This window comes from Chlorocebus sabaeus, chromosome 21 (genome assembly GCF_047675955.1).
Source record: "Chlorocebus sabaeus isolate Y175 chromosome 21, mChlSab1.0.hap1, whole genome shotgun sequence".
NCBI classification, from domain to species: domain Eukaryota; kingdom Metazoa; phylum Chordata; class Mammalia; order Primates; family Cercopithecidae; genus Chlorocebus; species Chlorocebus sabaeus.
This window is the reverse complement of record NC_132924.1, coordinates 29,443,842-29,460,222: the sequence shown is the minus strand read 5'-3', so window position 1 is coordinate 29,460,222 and position 16,381 is coordinate 29,443,842. Positions and strand designations below refer to the sequence as shown.

General features: G+C 39.4%; 1 pseudogene; it reads right to left on the bottom strand.

Annotated features, from left to right (window-relative positions):
- Positions 1–725: 725 nt before the first annotated feature.
- On the bottom strand, positions 726–1,576 carry LOC103226261 (NADH dehydrogenase [ubiquinone] 1 beta subcomplex subunit 8, mitochondrial pseudogene; annotated as a pseudogene).
- Between the last annotated feature and the right edge of the window lie 14,805 nt (positions 1,577–16,381).

Below are 16,381 nucleotides of genomic sequence, written 5' to 3'. Positions count from 1 at the left end.
TAGTATCTACTAAAGCTAAATATACACATACCCTATGACCCAGTCATTCCACTCCTAGGTGTTTATCCAACAGAAATATGTACACATTTGTGCCAGAACAAACATACCACAATGTTTTTAGGGGCACTATTCATAAGTCAAAAACTGGGGAAAATGCAAATGTCCATCCACAAGAGAATGAATAAAATAAATTGTGACATATTCCTACAAATGAATACTATGTAGAAGTGAAAGTGAATAAACAAAATGCACTAGACAACAACATGGATGAATCTCACAAGCATAATGTTGAAAATGAAACCAAATGCAAAATAGAGTATTCAATGATTCAATTTACATTAAACTCAAAAACAGGCAAAACTACTCTAGGATGATAAAAGTCAGGAGAATTATACTTTTAGGGAGGATCATGGTGAACAGGCCTGAGCAGAAGGAGGTTTCTCAGATGCCAACAATGTTTCTTCATCTGGCCAGTGGCTCCACAGGAGAGTCCACTTCATGAAAACCCATCAACATGTACCTTTCAATTTGTCTGCATTTATGTATTTATGTTGTACATCAATAAAAATGTACCCAAAACACTTAGGAAGAGTATTTGCCTATGACAACTAAAGGCAATATGGTTGCAGTAAAAAACCAAAATCATAGTCAAAGTAAACCAACGTCATGGCCAGAGAGTCAGTGCCAAGCAAGTTAAAACAGGATGAAAAAAGAATAAGAAGTAGCAAAATCATTGCATTTACAATTTTTTTTTTCCCCACAGCACTGAATTTATTAGGGATTTCATTAAGATTAAATTTCTAGGAATGAGGGAGTCCTAGTTAAGAGGACACAAAAGCCCATGAAGCCTCCTCAGATCTCATAGTGAACCACCGGCTCAGGTTCTTTGGAGGGATCGCCACCTCGTTCCAGGTACAGATTATTGTAAGGATACTGCTTTGGTCCCACAGGCTGGTAGACAGGGTACATGTCCCCCACCCAGAACATGAATGTCATGAAAGTCAGGAAACCGAAGAGCTGCATACACATGACATTCCAAGAAACAGGTGTGGGGGATGTATCCACACGGTTCCTGGTGTATATGTCTAGGTGCCAGTGCATCGGTTCACCCCAGTTCAACCTCAGGTCCAGTTGGTCCCAGCCATACCATGGATCCCTCTCATGCTGTGAACGGTCAGGGAGCTTCGGGTAGTCGCCATACCCCATGCCCTCATTCAGGTAAGGCTCGCAGTCTTCCACACGCATATTATACTTCTTGGCGGCGGCGGCCCGTTCTTCTGGGGTCCTAGGGTAGAGCCCCGGGAACATGTCCTTGGTCATGCGGGAGGCTGGCTGTGCGCCCAGCGGCACCACGTTTCGGGATGCCCTTTGCAGCCACTGAACTCCCAGGATCCCTGGCCCTGGCCACCGCCATCTTCACCTTCTTCACGTTTTCGCATTTACAAATATTAATTTTCTGAACATTTTTCCAAGTTTTCGGCCTTGATATGTTGTTATCACAGAATTTGTCTCCCAACGTTTGTTTTGGCTGTATTTTAAAGGTTTGCAAAGGCATCATCATATCCCTTTCAACGTAGTGTTTTAAACAAGCATATATGTACACACCCATGAACCCCAAGGATATGTGCCATAATAATATAAGTATGGGACCACAAAACAACCGGAGTGATTCCCATAATCACCCACAAAATAAGTCTGATTATTTTATCATCACACCTGGTCTACGTGTACATGCTCTTTGCCACTGAATGCTTAATTATAGGAGTCCAAAAACTATTTGAGTAGCTGTCCTAATCATCAAAAAATTGTGTGCTGTGTAATAAAAAAACACATGCTTTAGTCCACCATTTGTCTATGTACTCCTCAACAATTGATTTAGCCTCCTTGACTCAGTTTCTGCTCGTATAAATGGAGGAAATACTACCTACATTGTGGGACTAGAGTGAGAATTAAACAAAACAGCTTACAGCAAAGTGCCTGCTACATACTAAGCCCTTGACAACTGCTAGACAGTTGCAGTAATGTAGCAGATTTTTGACCTTGCAGTTTTACCCATTTTAACATAAATGCATTAACATTGCCTATTTCCTCCATATTTTAATGAGGATTAAGGGTTAGACATTTTGAACTTGTTTCATAGACTGGGCATTTTCAGGAAATGTTGAAAAATATCCCAGATGCTGTCATTTCGGAAAGCAAAGCAGATAAAGGAGAAAGGGTATTGAAACCTCACATTTGAATTCATGAAACAGACACATTTTCGGGTGCACACACTGAAAGTAAAAATAAAATTAACCACCAATTAATGATTGAATGAAAATAAGTCTCAAAAAGAAAATCATAAGGATCAATTTTACCCTATTTAATTCATATTCTGATCAAATTTCTTTCAGTAAAACTAAACTATCACCATTGAGAATGAATAATTACTGAGAAAGAACAATTTCAATTGCAATTACATAAATAAAGATCCTTAATTTTTTGGATCTTTTTAATTTTGGATTAATATGTCCTTTAAAAAATGTTTTTTCTGAACTCTATTTTTTAACACAATTCTACTCACATTTTGTCCACATTTTTAATTAGAAAATTGACTTATTTTGCCTCAATATTAGGATATTAATTAAATAAAGTATGGCACATTAATATAATGGACTTTTTTTTCCCCATAGGTTATTGGGGTACAGGTGGAGTTTGATTACACGAGTAAGTTCTCTAACAGTGCTTTGTGAGGTTTTGGTGTACCCGTCACCCGGGCAGTATACGCTATACCCTATTTGTAGTCTTTTATCCTTCATGTCCCCAAAGTCCAATATATAATGGACATTTAAAATATAGCCATAAAAGTTGTATTTTCAAAGAATATTTGATGATTTAGGGAAAGGTCCATAAAATATCTTTAAACAGCACAAAAAGAGGCTATGAAATAGTATGTGTACAGTGTAATTTCATTTTTGTAATGTTTATGCATGTTTGCACATGCATAAAATAAAATTTTGGGAGGACAGCCATTCAAAATATTCATAGTAGTTATCTTTGAATGACAGGATTGTGGGAGATACACATTTCTTTCTTTAAACTTTTTGTCTTTCAAATTTTACACCATAAATATATACTACTTTAATAATAAGAAAATCTTATTTTTAAAAACGATTTGTAATTGTTTATTTTTCTGTATTCTGTAGGTCTTGGCAAAAATCTAAGCAAAGATTTGTAAAATCTTTCTTCTCCTATCACTGCTCTCTCCTGGCCACTTTCATTTTGCCCATGCGTGTGAAATATTTATGAACATCATGTAATCTAAAAAAGAATAAGCATCTGTTTGCAAGTGATTATATGGAAGTATTCAATAGTTTAGGCCCTGAACAATATTTTCTCAAACAGACTAAAAAATTGACCTGTCCAAATTGCCTAAGGGGTCAATGTGGAAAGCAGAGAATGCAAGTCCACATTCTGGCCTCTCCCTGAGCGTGTGACCCTGAATGAGTCATCCAACCACTCACATCCTCTGATCCTCACTTGGGCCCTAAGGGAACTGTCTCTCCCATCTCTAAGGCCCAGAAGGCCCTGTGAAGCTTGCTTAGAGGTCTCACCAAGGCCAGCAGTGTTTGGTCCAATAGCTCTGCATTGGTTTGCTAGGGCTTCCATAACAAAGCACCACAGACTGAGTGGCTCAAACAATGGAAATTCATTTTCTCACAATTCTGGAGACTAGAAGTTCAAGATGATCAAAGTGTCAACAAAGTTGGTTTCTCCTGAAGCCTCTCTTCTTGGATTATAGATGGCCATCTTCTCCCTATATATTTTCCTCTGTGTGTGTCTGTGTCCTAATGTCTTCTTCTCATAAGGACACAAGTCATATTGGATTAGAGCCCACCCTAGTGAACTTGCTTTACCTTAATTACCTCTGTTTTTGTTTTTTTGTTTGTTTGTTTTTGTTTGTTTGTTTTGAGACAGGGTCTCACTCGGTCACCTAGGCTGGAGTGCAGTGGCACGATCATGGCTCACTGCAGCCTCGACCTCCTAGGCTCAAGTGATCCTCCCACCTCATCCTCCCAAGTATCTGGGTCCACAGGCATGCACCACTACACTCAACTAATTTTAAAAATTTTTTGTAGAAACAGGGTCTCAGTATATTGCCCAGACTGATCTCAAACACCTGGGCTTACAGGCATGACCCACCGCACCTGGCCTTAATTACCTTTTTAAAGACCATATATCCAAATACAGTCACATCTGAGATACTGGGGGTAAGGACTTCAGCATATTAATTCATCAGGGGGCACAGTTCAGCCAATAACAAGTTCCTATCAAGGAAATGAGCATAGAAAGTGGAAAGAAATGGATCTAATAGAGGTAAGAGAGTCTAATTAGTGAAATTATATAGGCTTGCCTGCAAATTTCCCAAAATGTAGGTGGAGTTCCATTTTTTTCACACCCCTCTATAGCAGGCAACTACTTCATGAAGGAGACCTCAGGGTAGGAGAATCTTCTATATATTATCCAACAAGCTATCATGCCCACTGCCAGCTCAGAGTTCAACTTTAGCAGCATCCCCACTTTAATCCATTAGAGAGAAATTGTTTATACACTTATTTGAATATTTTACTGCATTTTGCCCTTATTATGTCAAATAAATGTGTAGAAAATGGAAAAATGACAGGCTGAAACTAGTGATTAGAAACATAAGTCTCATAATCTTACTATAATTGACATGAAAATGGGAATTATCATGTGGGCTCAAATCAGGAACTCTCTTAACTGGGAGTTCACTGAACTTAGGCTGATGTGTATACATCTGTGAAGGAAAAAAACAAAGCTAAATAACATAGAACAAGTTCCAAAACCAGATGATCAAAGATTGAGCCTAAAAGACTAGATGTAGTTTGTAAGGAAAGCCAGTCTTCAGCTTTTAGAAAAGGGAATTTCCCTTACCACATTCAAATAACTCATATAACCTTTACACACTTGACATTTGCACACTTGATTCCAATAACTGCCTATAGGAAACTTGTTATAGGAAAAAAGAGATTCCCTAGAGGCAAGTAAGGAACTGCCTAATGCAGTTCTTAGCAGACAGCATTTCAACAAATAATGTTGAACAAACAACTCCAGTGAGCATGATTTAACAAGTCCCTAGCCACATCACTGAAGCATACTTTCTACACACGTCCTAAGTCATCTTACACCCCTCCCTCTCTCATCCCCAGACATTCAGATCATTCAGGTTCACGGATTTTCTTAACACTCTCTCTCTCTCTCTCTCTCTCTCTCTGTGTGTGTGTGTGTGTGTGCATGTGTGTGCGTGTGTGTGTGTGTGTGTCTGTCTCTGTCTTTCTCTCTCACTTCCTTTCCACCCCTACTTTCCCAGCTCAAGTATTCACTACCTCTTGCCTAGAGAGGCATCCTACCTCTGGTCTCCTCCCAAGCCAGCCCACACTCCACTGTCAGAACTCTACTTGTTCAATCAATGAGTATTTATTGAGCCCTTACTAGATGCCCTGCAGACATTACTTACTAGGGCCCATAGACACTATGTTGAGCCCTGGAAAGTCCATCTTGAACAAGGCAGACATACACCCTGAAGGTGATAGTCTAGCCGGGGAGATAAACAATTGCTGTAGACAAACAATTACCATACACTAGTACTGTGAGTACTTTGTTAGGAAAAAACAGCATGCTACAAGAGAAGATAACTGGAAAACCAAAACTAGTGTAGTTTAATGAAAAAAATTACGTAAAAAGGTATTTACTGCTATACGTCTTTATCTGGGAAGATCCACAAAAGAGGGAGATGGGGAAACTTACAAGTTAGCAGATTTTGATGGGGTAATCAATAAATGTACATTTAATATGCCTATTATATATCTGACTACAAATATCAAGACAAGTGGGTGTGTGAGTTTAGAGTCCAGGATCGGGGACAGAGATAGAGAATAGGGGGTTGTCCATATTTAACATCACAGGATTGAATGAGATCACCTACAAAGAGGAGAGGAGAAAAGGGAAAGGAGGGGGGAGAAGAAAGACAAGTACTGACCTCAGTTTTTAGAGGTCAAAAAGATGAGAAAAACAATGAAAAAAAAAAAAAAAAAAGATGAAGGCCAGTCACTGAAGTCAGAGCAGGAGAATGAGGAGTCACAGAGCAAGAGGGAAGAAAGTGTTTCACAAATGACGCAGCGGAGTCTTTTCAGCAAGTGGTGCTGAGAAAACTGGATATTCACATGCAAACACATGAAACTGGACTCTTACCTTACACCCTGTACAAAAATTAACTCACAGGCCTAATCATAAGAGCTAAAACTAAACACTCACACAGGAGAAAAGCTTCAGGACATTGGATTTGGCAATGATTCCTTAGATAAGACACCAAAAGCACAGGCAACCAGAGAAAAAACAGACAAATTGGATTTATCAAAATTTAAAACTCTTGTGCATCAAAGGACACAATCAGAAGAGTAGAAAGGCAACCAAAGGAACAGGAGAAAGTATTTGCAAATCATTTATCCATTAAGGGTTTAATATCCAGACTATATGAAGAGCTCCTACAATTCAACAACAACAGCAAAGAAAAACAACCCGATTTAAAAAATTGGCAAAGGACTTCAATAGATATTTCTCCAAATATACAAGATATACAAATGGTCAACAAGCACATGAAAAGATACCCACTAAAACAAATCATTAGGAATATGCAAATCAAAACCCCAGTGAAATATCACTAAACACTCACTAGGATGGCTACTAGTTAAAACAAAACAAAACAAAAAACAGAAAACAAGTGTTGGCAAAGATGTAGAAAACTGGAGCTCTTGTATACCCTTGGTAGGAAGGTAAAATGGTACAACTGCTACATAAAACAGGCAGTCCTCAAAAAATTAAACATAGAATTACCATATGATCCACAGCAGGAGGAGGGAATACTACTTCTGGGTATGTATCCAAAATAATTGAACACAGCATCTCAAAAACCTGTTTGTATACCCATGTTCCTAGCAGCATTATTCACAAAAATCAAAGAGTAGGCCGGGCATGGTGGCTTACATCTGTAATCCCAGCACTTTGGGAGGCCGAGGCAGGCAGATCACGAGGTCAGGAGATCAAGACCATCTGGCTAACACAGTGAAACCCCGCCTCTACTAAAAATACAAAAAATTAGCCAGGCATGGTGGTGGGCGCCTGTAGTCCCAGCTACTCAGGAGGCAGGGGCAGGAGAATGGCATGAACCCGGGAGCTTGCAGTGAGCCGAGATAGCGCCACCGCACCCCAGGCTGGGCGACAGAGTGAGACTCCCTCTCAAAAAAAAAAAAAAAAAAAAAAAAAAGAGTAGTAGTAAGCTAAGTATTCATCAACAAACAGAAAAAAAAATGAGTTTTATTCCACCTTAAAAAGAAGGAAATTCTGACATACGCTATGATATCAATGAACCTCGATGATATTATGTAAAATAAAATGTAAAAGTTGTAACAGGACAAATACTGTATGATTCCACTTATATGAGGAGCCTAGAGTAGTCAAATTCATAGAAACCAAAAGTAGAATCGTGGTTACCAAGGACAGGGAGGCAGGGGTACAAGGGAGCTGTTGTTTAATGAGTATAGAGTTTTGATTTTCCAAGATGAAGAGAGCTCTGGAGACTGACTGCACAGCAGTGTGGATGTGCTTAACATGACTGAACTGCACACTTTAAAAAGGTTAGATGATACATTTTACATTATGTGTATTTTACCACAGTTTTAATTTTTTAAAAGAATCACAAAAGGAAGAATTAGTCCATATTGCTGAGAGGCAGTAAGATGAGGACGGAACTCTCCATGACAAGACAGAGCACTGAAGCTTTTGCTAAAGCCATTTCAGTAAAGTGAATCTCAGAAACCTGATTGAAATGTCAGTGGAAGAAAGACTGGGAGATGAGGAAATGGAGCTCATGGGAATACAGAACTTTCTAGCTTGAAAAGAAGCACAGAGATGAGGCACAGCAGGAGGAGGGGATGGGGTCAAGGTTGGCAGGGTCAAGACGAGGGCTATAAAAGAATGTTTGTAGGGAACTGTGGTAGGGCCGCCCTGGGGTGTAGGGTGGCCATTTGAGATCTGTGGTCTTACATTTGAAATGAGCCTTGCTGGCCTGGTTGTGTTTTCTGCAGCACTGTGAAGCTGCCCGTGAGCAGGTGCACAGTTGGTGGGTAGCAAGCTTTAACCAGCATTGTGTGATTTTTTTTTCTAGGCAAGGGCCATAGAGGAAAGAGAGAGGCATGAGCTTTATGGGAAGTAACAGCACGAGAAGAGGGTCCTGGCAGTGAAGGAGAGGCTGCATTCAGGCTGGGACTTGCCAGAGTGGGAGCATTAAACACGTGAGTTGGAACTATAGGAGGGGATCAGGGAGCAGGATGGTTGAAATCTAGATTTCAGAAGTGGGGCAGTTATCGTCGATGACTTAGTCAGGTTGAGCAAAAGGTCTTTGGAGCTAAAAAGGTCAAGGAAATAAAGAGTCCCCAATATTGATCGGATCACCTACATAAATGCTGAAGTTGCCCCCAGAGAAAGGAAGAGAATAGGGAGTGAGTATGGAGAAGACGGGGAGGATGTGAAGCAAGGGGAACAGTGTGTGCACAGGACAAACTCTTACTGTGGGGAGCAGAGAGACGTTCATGAAGGATGGAGAACTGATACCATGGGGTAGATAAAGGTGGAGTGGAATGCACAGCTATTTTTGTGAAGACTTTGAAACACACACGAAGGAGTTTGTATTTTATTGTAAGGAAAGCTATTGAAGGATTTTAAGCAAAGGGTACATAATCATATTTATGTTTTTTAAAAAATGCTGTGATAAATAAACTGTGTTATATCCAGACAATGGCATATTATTCAGCATTAAAAGAAATAAGCCACCAAGCCATGAAAAGACACTGAAGAAACTTAAATGCATATTACTAAGTGAAAAAAGCTAATCTGAAAATGCTAAATACTATATGATTCCAACTATATGACACTCTAGAAAAGAAAAAACAATGGAGATAGTAAAAAGATGAGTGGTTAGTAAGGGTTGGGGTGGAGACAGGGGGAGGAAGGGATGAATAGGTGGAGCACAGAGGATTTTTAGAACAGGGAAATTATTCTGTATAATCCTCTAATGATAGATACATGTCATTAGACATTAGTCCAAACCCATAGACAGTGCAACACCAAGAATGGCCCCTAATGTAAACTATAGACTTTGGGTGATAATGATGTGTCAATGTAGGTTCAGCAATGGTCACATGTACCACTCCAGGGGGTGATGTTGATAGCAGGGTAGATTACATATGTGGGAGAGGCAGGGGATGTATAGGGACTCTGTACTTTCTACTCAATTTTGCTGTCAACCTAACACTACTGTAGAAATAAAGTCTATTTTTTAAAAAATCACACTGAACTGCTGTGTGGAGCACAGATGAAACAGGGGCAACCTGGAGAGAAAGAGCCCAAACAACAGGCTACTGTTGCTACTCACTGAGACAGCACAGAACAGGAGTGAATTTGGGAACTCGGGAGTGGGCACAGTGGATTCAGTTTGGAGGGGCGTGCTGAGTCTGAGTTTCCCAGGGCTTGAAGGGGGCCCATGCCGAATACTTTTTCCATATAAGCACCAAGCAGTTAAACATCCATCAGTGCATAACCCTGCAGCACTGAAAACACACTCACAGCCAAGGCCAGCTCAAGGCTGTTTGCATGAGGTCATGTAGTTTGGTGGTTGGGCTCACAAATTCTGGAACCAAACTTCCTGGTTTGAATCTTAGCACTGCCACTTACCAGCTTGAGCAACTTATTTAAACTTTTTGCCTCCATTTCCTTATGTGTAAAATGGTAAATAATAATATATTTGATGATATTATGTAAAATAAAATGTAAAAGTCATAACAGGACAAATACTGTATAATTCCACTTACATGAGGAGCCTAGAGTAGTCAAATTCATAGAAACCAAAAGTAGAATCGTGGTTACCAGGACCTACCACATACCACATAAGGCTGCTGTAGATTAAATGAGTTCGTATATTTAGCATAGTTAGTATCTATATAATACTAACTCTGGAAAGAGAGGGTTAGTAGTATATAAATATATAAAATAATTTATATATTAGGAAAATAATAAATCATAGAATACTATATGACCGTTTGCTATCAATGTTATGAACACTAATTATTTTGAAGAAAAGTTAGCTGACATATTTATTTATCCATTCCATTGTTCATTCATTCAACAGGCATTGATAGAATCCTCACCACCAGCCCTCAAACATAAATCAGACACCAGTTCTTCTCTCAGCAAGCTTAGACTAGCACAGATTTAAACACACAGAATTTTACATGTTCAATCCCACTCTGAAGAACAACTTGAGTTAATCAATAACAGGAAATATTATTATTGAAATACACACATCAACACAAAAATAACCTTCAAATGCTTTTCCTATATAAAATCAAAGTCATGTATTATCTTGCTTCATATATATAATTCTTTCTTTTATATAACTGTCCTTAAATGATATATCTAAAGTGATATGTTTTTCATCATATATGTTTTAAATATATATGTTTGCAAGCAAATATAAACAAATACATAATCCTGTGTTGCTTTTAAAAGAGAATCAGGCATTATATAAAGCAAGCATTATATATCTGGCTACATGAGTGATCGTATGGTGTAGTAGTTAGGAGAAGAGTCTGAAATAGAATCACCTAAATTTAAATTCCTGTTCTTCTCACTAGTTGCATGATCTTGGCAAGTGAGGCCTCTTTATACCTTACTTTCCCCATTCTGTAAAATGGGACTATAATAACACTTCATAGAGTTGTTGTGAGGCTTAAATAAGTTAACAAACATGCAGTATTTCCAATAGTAAAAACCCCAAAGCATTAGCTTTCTTATGCAGAAATGTTCCACCCATGTTTTTGTACCTATTTATTTTGTGCTTGTTTATTTGTAAGCCAAACTTATGGTTCAGGTAATTTTACTAAACTCTAGAATATGCATCATTATCAAAGGAAAATGTTAGATTTCACCCAGGCTCAGTTGGCACAGGCATTTCTCCTGAAATAAGAAGGGCTCCTGTGAAATAGTCACTCCCGAGTGTTGCCAGCTGCTATTCAGCAGCTAGAATCGGCCACCAGAGGCCGCCAACAATGACTTGTGGACAATGCAAGGGTGAACACCAGGAAAGGCGGAAACAGGTCAATCTAACCAGAATTACTTCTAGATCTGCCCCATCAGCATCAAGAAAAGCCAGAAATGTTTTTCCGTCAGAGGCAGGATGTTTTCTCTTTACATTTAAGCGTCCAATTTTGACAAAGTAGGACCCCAAGGCTTAGAGAACTTTCTGCTTGAAATGGTTGATAGTATTTGTCAGAGTTTTGGTGTGTGTATTCCATAACTTCTCTAAGAGTCACACTGCCACCTGATTCGTAGAACCTCTTGCAGATCTCTTTCACTGACTCATAGACGGTGAGCAGTGGATACAAAACACCACTGTTTTGTATCCAAGGGTGAGCCCAGCCCACTCCACAGGGAGAACTGGAGTGCCCAAGCTTCATCTGCCAAACATGTGGAACCTCTGTTCCCAGGGCACATGGTGCGATAGTTCTTTGAATCAACATCCATATTACTCCATACAACTCAAGTTGACAGAAAAATATCAAGTGTGTATCTTATTTGTATATAGAAATTGCATATTCAGGTGAGTTGCTTCTAAAATCTGTGTCTTCATTGTAACATAGTTCCTCATGTATGGCCTGCTTTGTTATAAATTATCCTTTGTAATTTCCCAGTCTCTATTTTTTACTAATTAATTTAAAACCTATTTCAAAGAAAACAGATGCATTTCTGTATTTAAATTTTATTTGTTTATGCATAGGCCAGTATTTTTATCTTTCTTGGCAGCTATATAATAGTATTTTAGATAATTTGTTATCTTTTATTATCCACACAGTATCTAGGATCATTTGCCATTTTACAAAGTCAACTGTAATTTGATGACACGCTGAATTCCTTGTATTGTTTTGGAAATAACTTCAGGAAAATGTAACTATAATACACACAAATGGTATACAAATTTTGATATTGTTGCACGAAATTTGTTCAAGTTCACTCTATGTTAATTTTTTATTTATTTGTTTTTAGAGACAGGATCTTGCTCTGTCGCCTGGGCTGGAGTGCATTGGTGCAGTCATAGCTCACTGCAGCCTCCATCTCCAGGGCTCAGAGAATCCTTCTGCTTCAGCCTCCCAAGTAGCTGGAATTACACGCATGTGCTACCACGCTCAGCTAATTTTTTCATTTTTTTGTAGAGAGGGAGGTTTCACTATGCTGTACAGGCTGGTCTCAAACTCATGGCCTCAAGGGATCCTTCTGCCTAGGCCCCCCAAAATGCTGGGATTACAGGCATGAGCTACCACGCCCAGCTAGTATATTTTATGTGACAACTAAAGAACTTAACAGTAGTTTACAGGGTACATTATCTAGCCAGATTTCCTTTCTGTCTTCATCTCCTACCTCGCTTTTCCTTGTTCATTCTACCCTGACCTCACATAAATCCTTGAACACGTTGGGCACCATCACCTTGGGGCTTCTAACTGAGGCCTCTCCCTTTGTTATTCTTACCCCAGATATCACTTCCCCACCTCAGATAGCACCTTCTCAGTGTGTTCTCCTGGACCACCTTTATATATGAAACATCTCCAGCATCCCCGATCCTCCTCCAATCCCTGCTATTTTTTTCCCATAGCACTTATCACTTCTAATACACTGCATAATTTTCCTCCATTTTTATGTATTGTCTGTCTTCCTCTTCTGGAATCTAAGCTCCATGAGAGCAAGGATTTTTGTCTGTTTTGTTCTATTGATGCATCCACAAGGCCTAGAGCAGGCCCTGGCACATAACAGGGGCCCAATAAATACTTTTTAAACTAGTGGAGAGATATTAATAATATAAAATTTTCCCAAGTCATCCCTTTATCATTTATGAGAATTGCACCCATCATCCCACTTGCAGTTTTAGCTAAAACTGAAGTTCATGCTAATCATTAACCTTGAATGGTACTCAGACTTTGAAACAAAGAATAACTAAAGGCCCTAGCACTTCATCCTCAAACCATGCCCCTTCTGTTATGATCACAGATGAGCTCTTCTGGAAAAATTCCTCACACAGGGCCTATGGATCCCCCATCCCTGAAATTTCCAGGTGATATCTTTCCCTTTCAAGTGTAGAGTGGAACTGTCAGGACATGACTCCTGTCAATCATCCCTAAGCGATGCCCATGAGCCCCTTCGCAGACATGTGCTGCATACCTGCAGTGGGGAGGAAGGCAGGGAGAGACTGTAAAACCCTAGTTAGTCTAAAATCACCCTCATTTTCTCTTGTGTTTCTATAATAGAATCAAGAGACACCCGCTCCCCAGTATCCCAAATCAAGTAAGCGAGTGGCAATTGTCACCGTGGCTTCCAATTTCTTCCCTGAGAAGTGTAATAAAAGAATCAGATGACACCAAAAACATGAACCATAAGAGAAAAAGAATTGATAAATTGGACTTCATTAAAATTAAAAACTTTTGCTCTTCAAAAAACACCATTAAGAAAATGAAAAGAAAAGTAATATCCTGGGAGAAAATATTTGCAAAATATAACTGAAATGACTTGTATTCAGAACATATTTTTAAAGTCTTACAAGCCAATAAGATAAACAACTCAATTTTAAAATAATTGAGCAAAAACATTTAAATAGACAATTCATTAAAGAAAATAAATGGATAGTAAATAAATACATGAAAAAATTTTTAGTATTATTAGTCATTAATAAAATGCAAATCAAAACCACAATGAGATACCACCACACCCTCTAGCAGAATGGCTATCATCAAAAAGATAATAACAAGAATTGGTGAGGATGTGAAGAAACCTTCATACATTGCTAGTGGAAATGAGAAATGGTATAATCACTTTGGAAAACAGTTTGGCATTTTCTTAACAAGTTAAATACAAACTCATCTTGTGGCCTAGCAATTACATTCCCAAGTATCCCAAGAAAAATAAAAACTTACATCCACACGAAGACTCACAAGTGAATATGCATAATGGCCCCAAACTGGAAACAACCTAAATGTCCATTATTTGGTAAATGGATAAGTAAATGATGTGTCATGTATGACATCAGGGCCAGCTTCATGGGCACACAACAGTGCAGTTGCACATGGCTCCATACTCAGAAGGGACTCTGAACTTAGGATTTAATGTGCTGTGGTCACCATCTTGAAATTCTTAATAAATTTATCTCGGAATTTGTGTTTTGTAAGTGAAATCTAATAAGACATGCACCAGATCTAGGTACCCAGTGCATCCCAGCATGGAGGTTGCATCACCCTGGGGGGTCTCTTGTCCACTTAGGGTTAAGACAGTTGCCCATGCAAAAGGGAAATACCTGGTTCAGCTTCCCTGGTCCCAGTCAAACTACAACATGTTGCTCCAGTGGTTGATGGGAAAGGTAACCAAGCAGTGGGACATGTGTGCATGGTGAGTCATGGGCCCCCAGGTGCCTGTAAGGATCTACACTCAGCTTGAGACTATCTCCATGCCTGAAGGGGAGAAAACAATAAAAAGCAAACAAGTAACACCATGGCAAGCTCAGAACAAGACTGCAGAAGAAAGGAAAAAGCTTTATGCTTTGGTACCTTTAATGACAGTTTTTTCCTGCTTTTTGAACAAGGGACTTGACATCTTCATTTTGCACTGAGCCTGCAAATTATGTATAAATCCTGAATAAAATACCATGCAGTAACAAAGAGGAACAAACTAATGATACATGCAATAACATGGATGAACCTTACAAACATTATCCAAGGTAAAAGAAGTCAGAGTCAAAGACTACACATGGCATGGTTTTATTTATATAAAATCTCTGGAACAGGCAAAACTATAGAATCAGAAAGCAGTTTTGTGGTTATCTGGGGCTGACTGTAGGAACAGGGATTCAGTGCAAACAAACCCAAGGGAATTTTTAGGGTAATGGAAGTATTTCAAAACTAGATTGTGATGATAATTTAAATGTGTAAATGCACTAAAACAAACTGAACTGCACACTAAAGATGAGTAAATTTTATGGCTGTAAATTACACCTCAATGAAGTTGTTTTAAAAAGAATCTGTCTCATCTCTACTCCCTATAATCCACTCACACATCTAGCCTAGCCAGGCAAGGTTCACAGCATAGGAAACCCCTCAGTCTACACCCAAGGGAACACGATTAGCCATGAGACTGAGAACACCTTAGACAATTGGAGCCCCCTTCTGCTGAGGTATTAACAGTGCAACTGATATCTGAGTAGTATGTGGTATTGATTTTTTGAGGAATCAAGGAAGAGTGAAACTTTATTGACCTCTCGGTCTTTATAGACCTTGCAGTTTCTGTTACTGGAGTAAGAAAGAATCAAGAACAATCTTATTTTGGCAGGTAGAATTCTCTCTGGACCCTGCCCCCTGGTGGTCATGCCCTGTATAATTCCCTCCCCTTCAATGTGAGCAGAATATAGCAAAGGTAAAGGTGTTTTGTAAATGTAATCAAGGTACCTAATCAATTGACTTCAGTCAATCAAAAGAGAGAGTATTGGCCAGGCGCGGTGGCTCACGCCTGTAATCCCAGCACTTTGGGAGGCCAAGACAGGAGGATCACGAGGTCAGGAGATCGAGACCATCCCGTCTAACACAGTGAAACCCCATCTCTACTAAAAATAAAAAAAAAAAAAAATTAACTGCGGTGGCGGGCACCTGTAGTCCCAGCTACTCAAGAGGTTGGGGCAGGAGAATGGCGTGAACCAGGGAGGTGGAGCTTGCAGTGAGCTGAGACCACACCACTGCACTCCAGCCTGGGTGACAGAGCGGGACTCTGTCTCAAAAAAAAAAAAAGAGAGAGAGAGAGAGAGCGAGAGAGAGTACCATGGGTGGGCCTGACTTAATGAAGCAAGGGCCCTCTCTAAAGTCAGGGATTCTTCTTGCTGGCTTGAAGAAGTTGGCCACTATGTTGAGGAAGCTCACCTGGCAAAGAGCTGTGCGTGGTCTCTATGATTTCAGAGCACTCTTTATCTGAAAGCCAGCAAACAACTGGAGCCTTCAGTCATATAGCTTCAAGGAAACAAAATCTGCCAATAACCTTGATGAACTCTGAAGCAGATTCTTCTCCAGATAAGAATGCAGTCCAGCCAATGCTTTGACTATAGTTTCATGAGACCCTCAACAGAGGACCTGACTATGCTGTGTCAACCTCCCAACTGGGAAACAATAAATGTAGTTGTTTTAAACACTGTGTTTGTGATCATTTGTTACACAAGAGAAAACTGTACATTTAACCATGCAAAAGA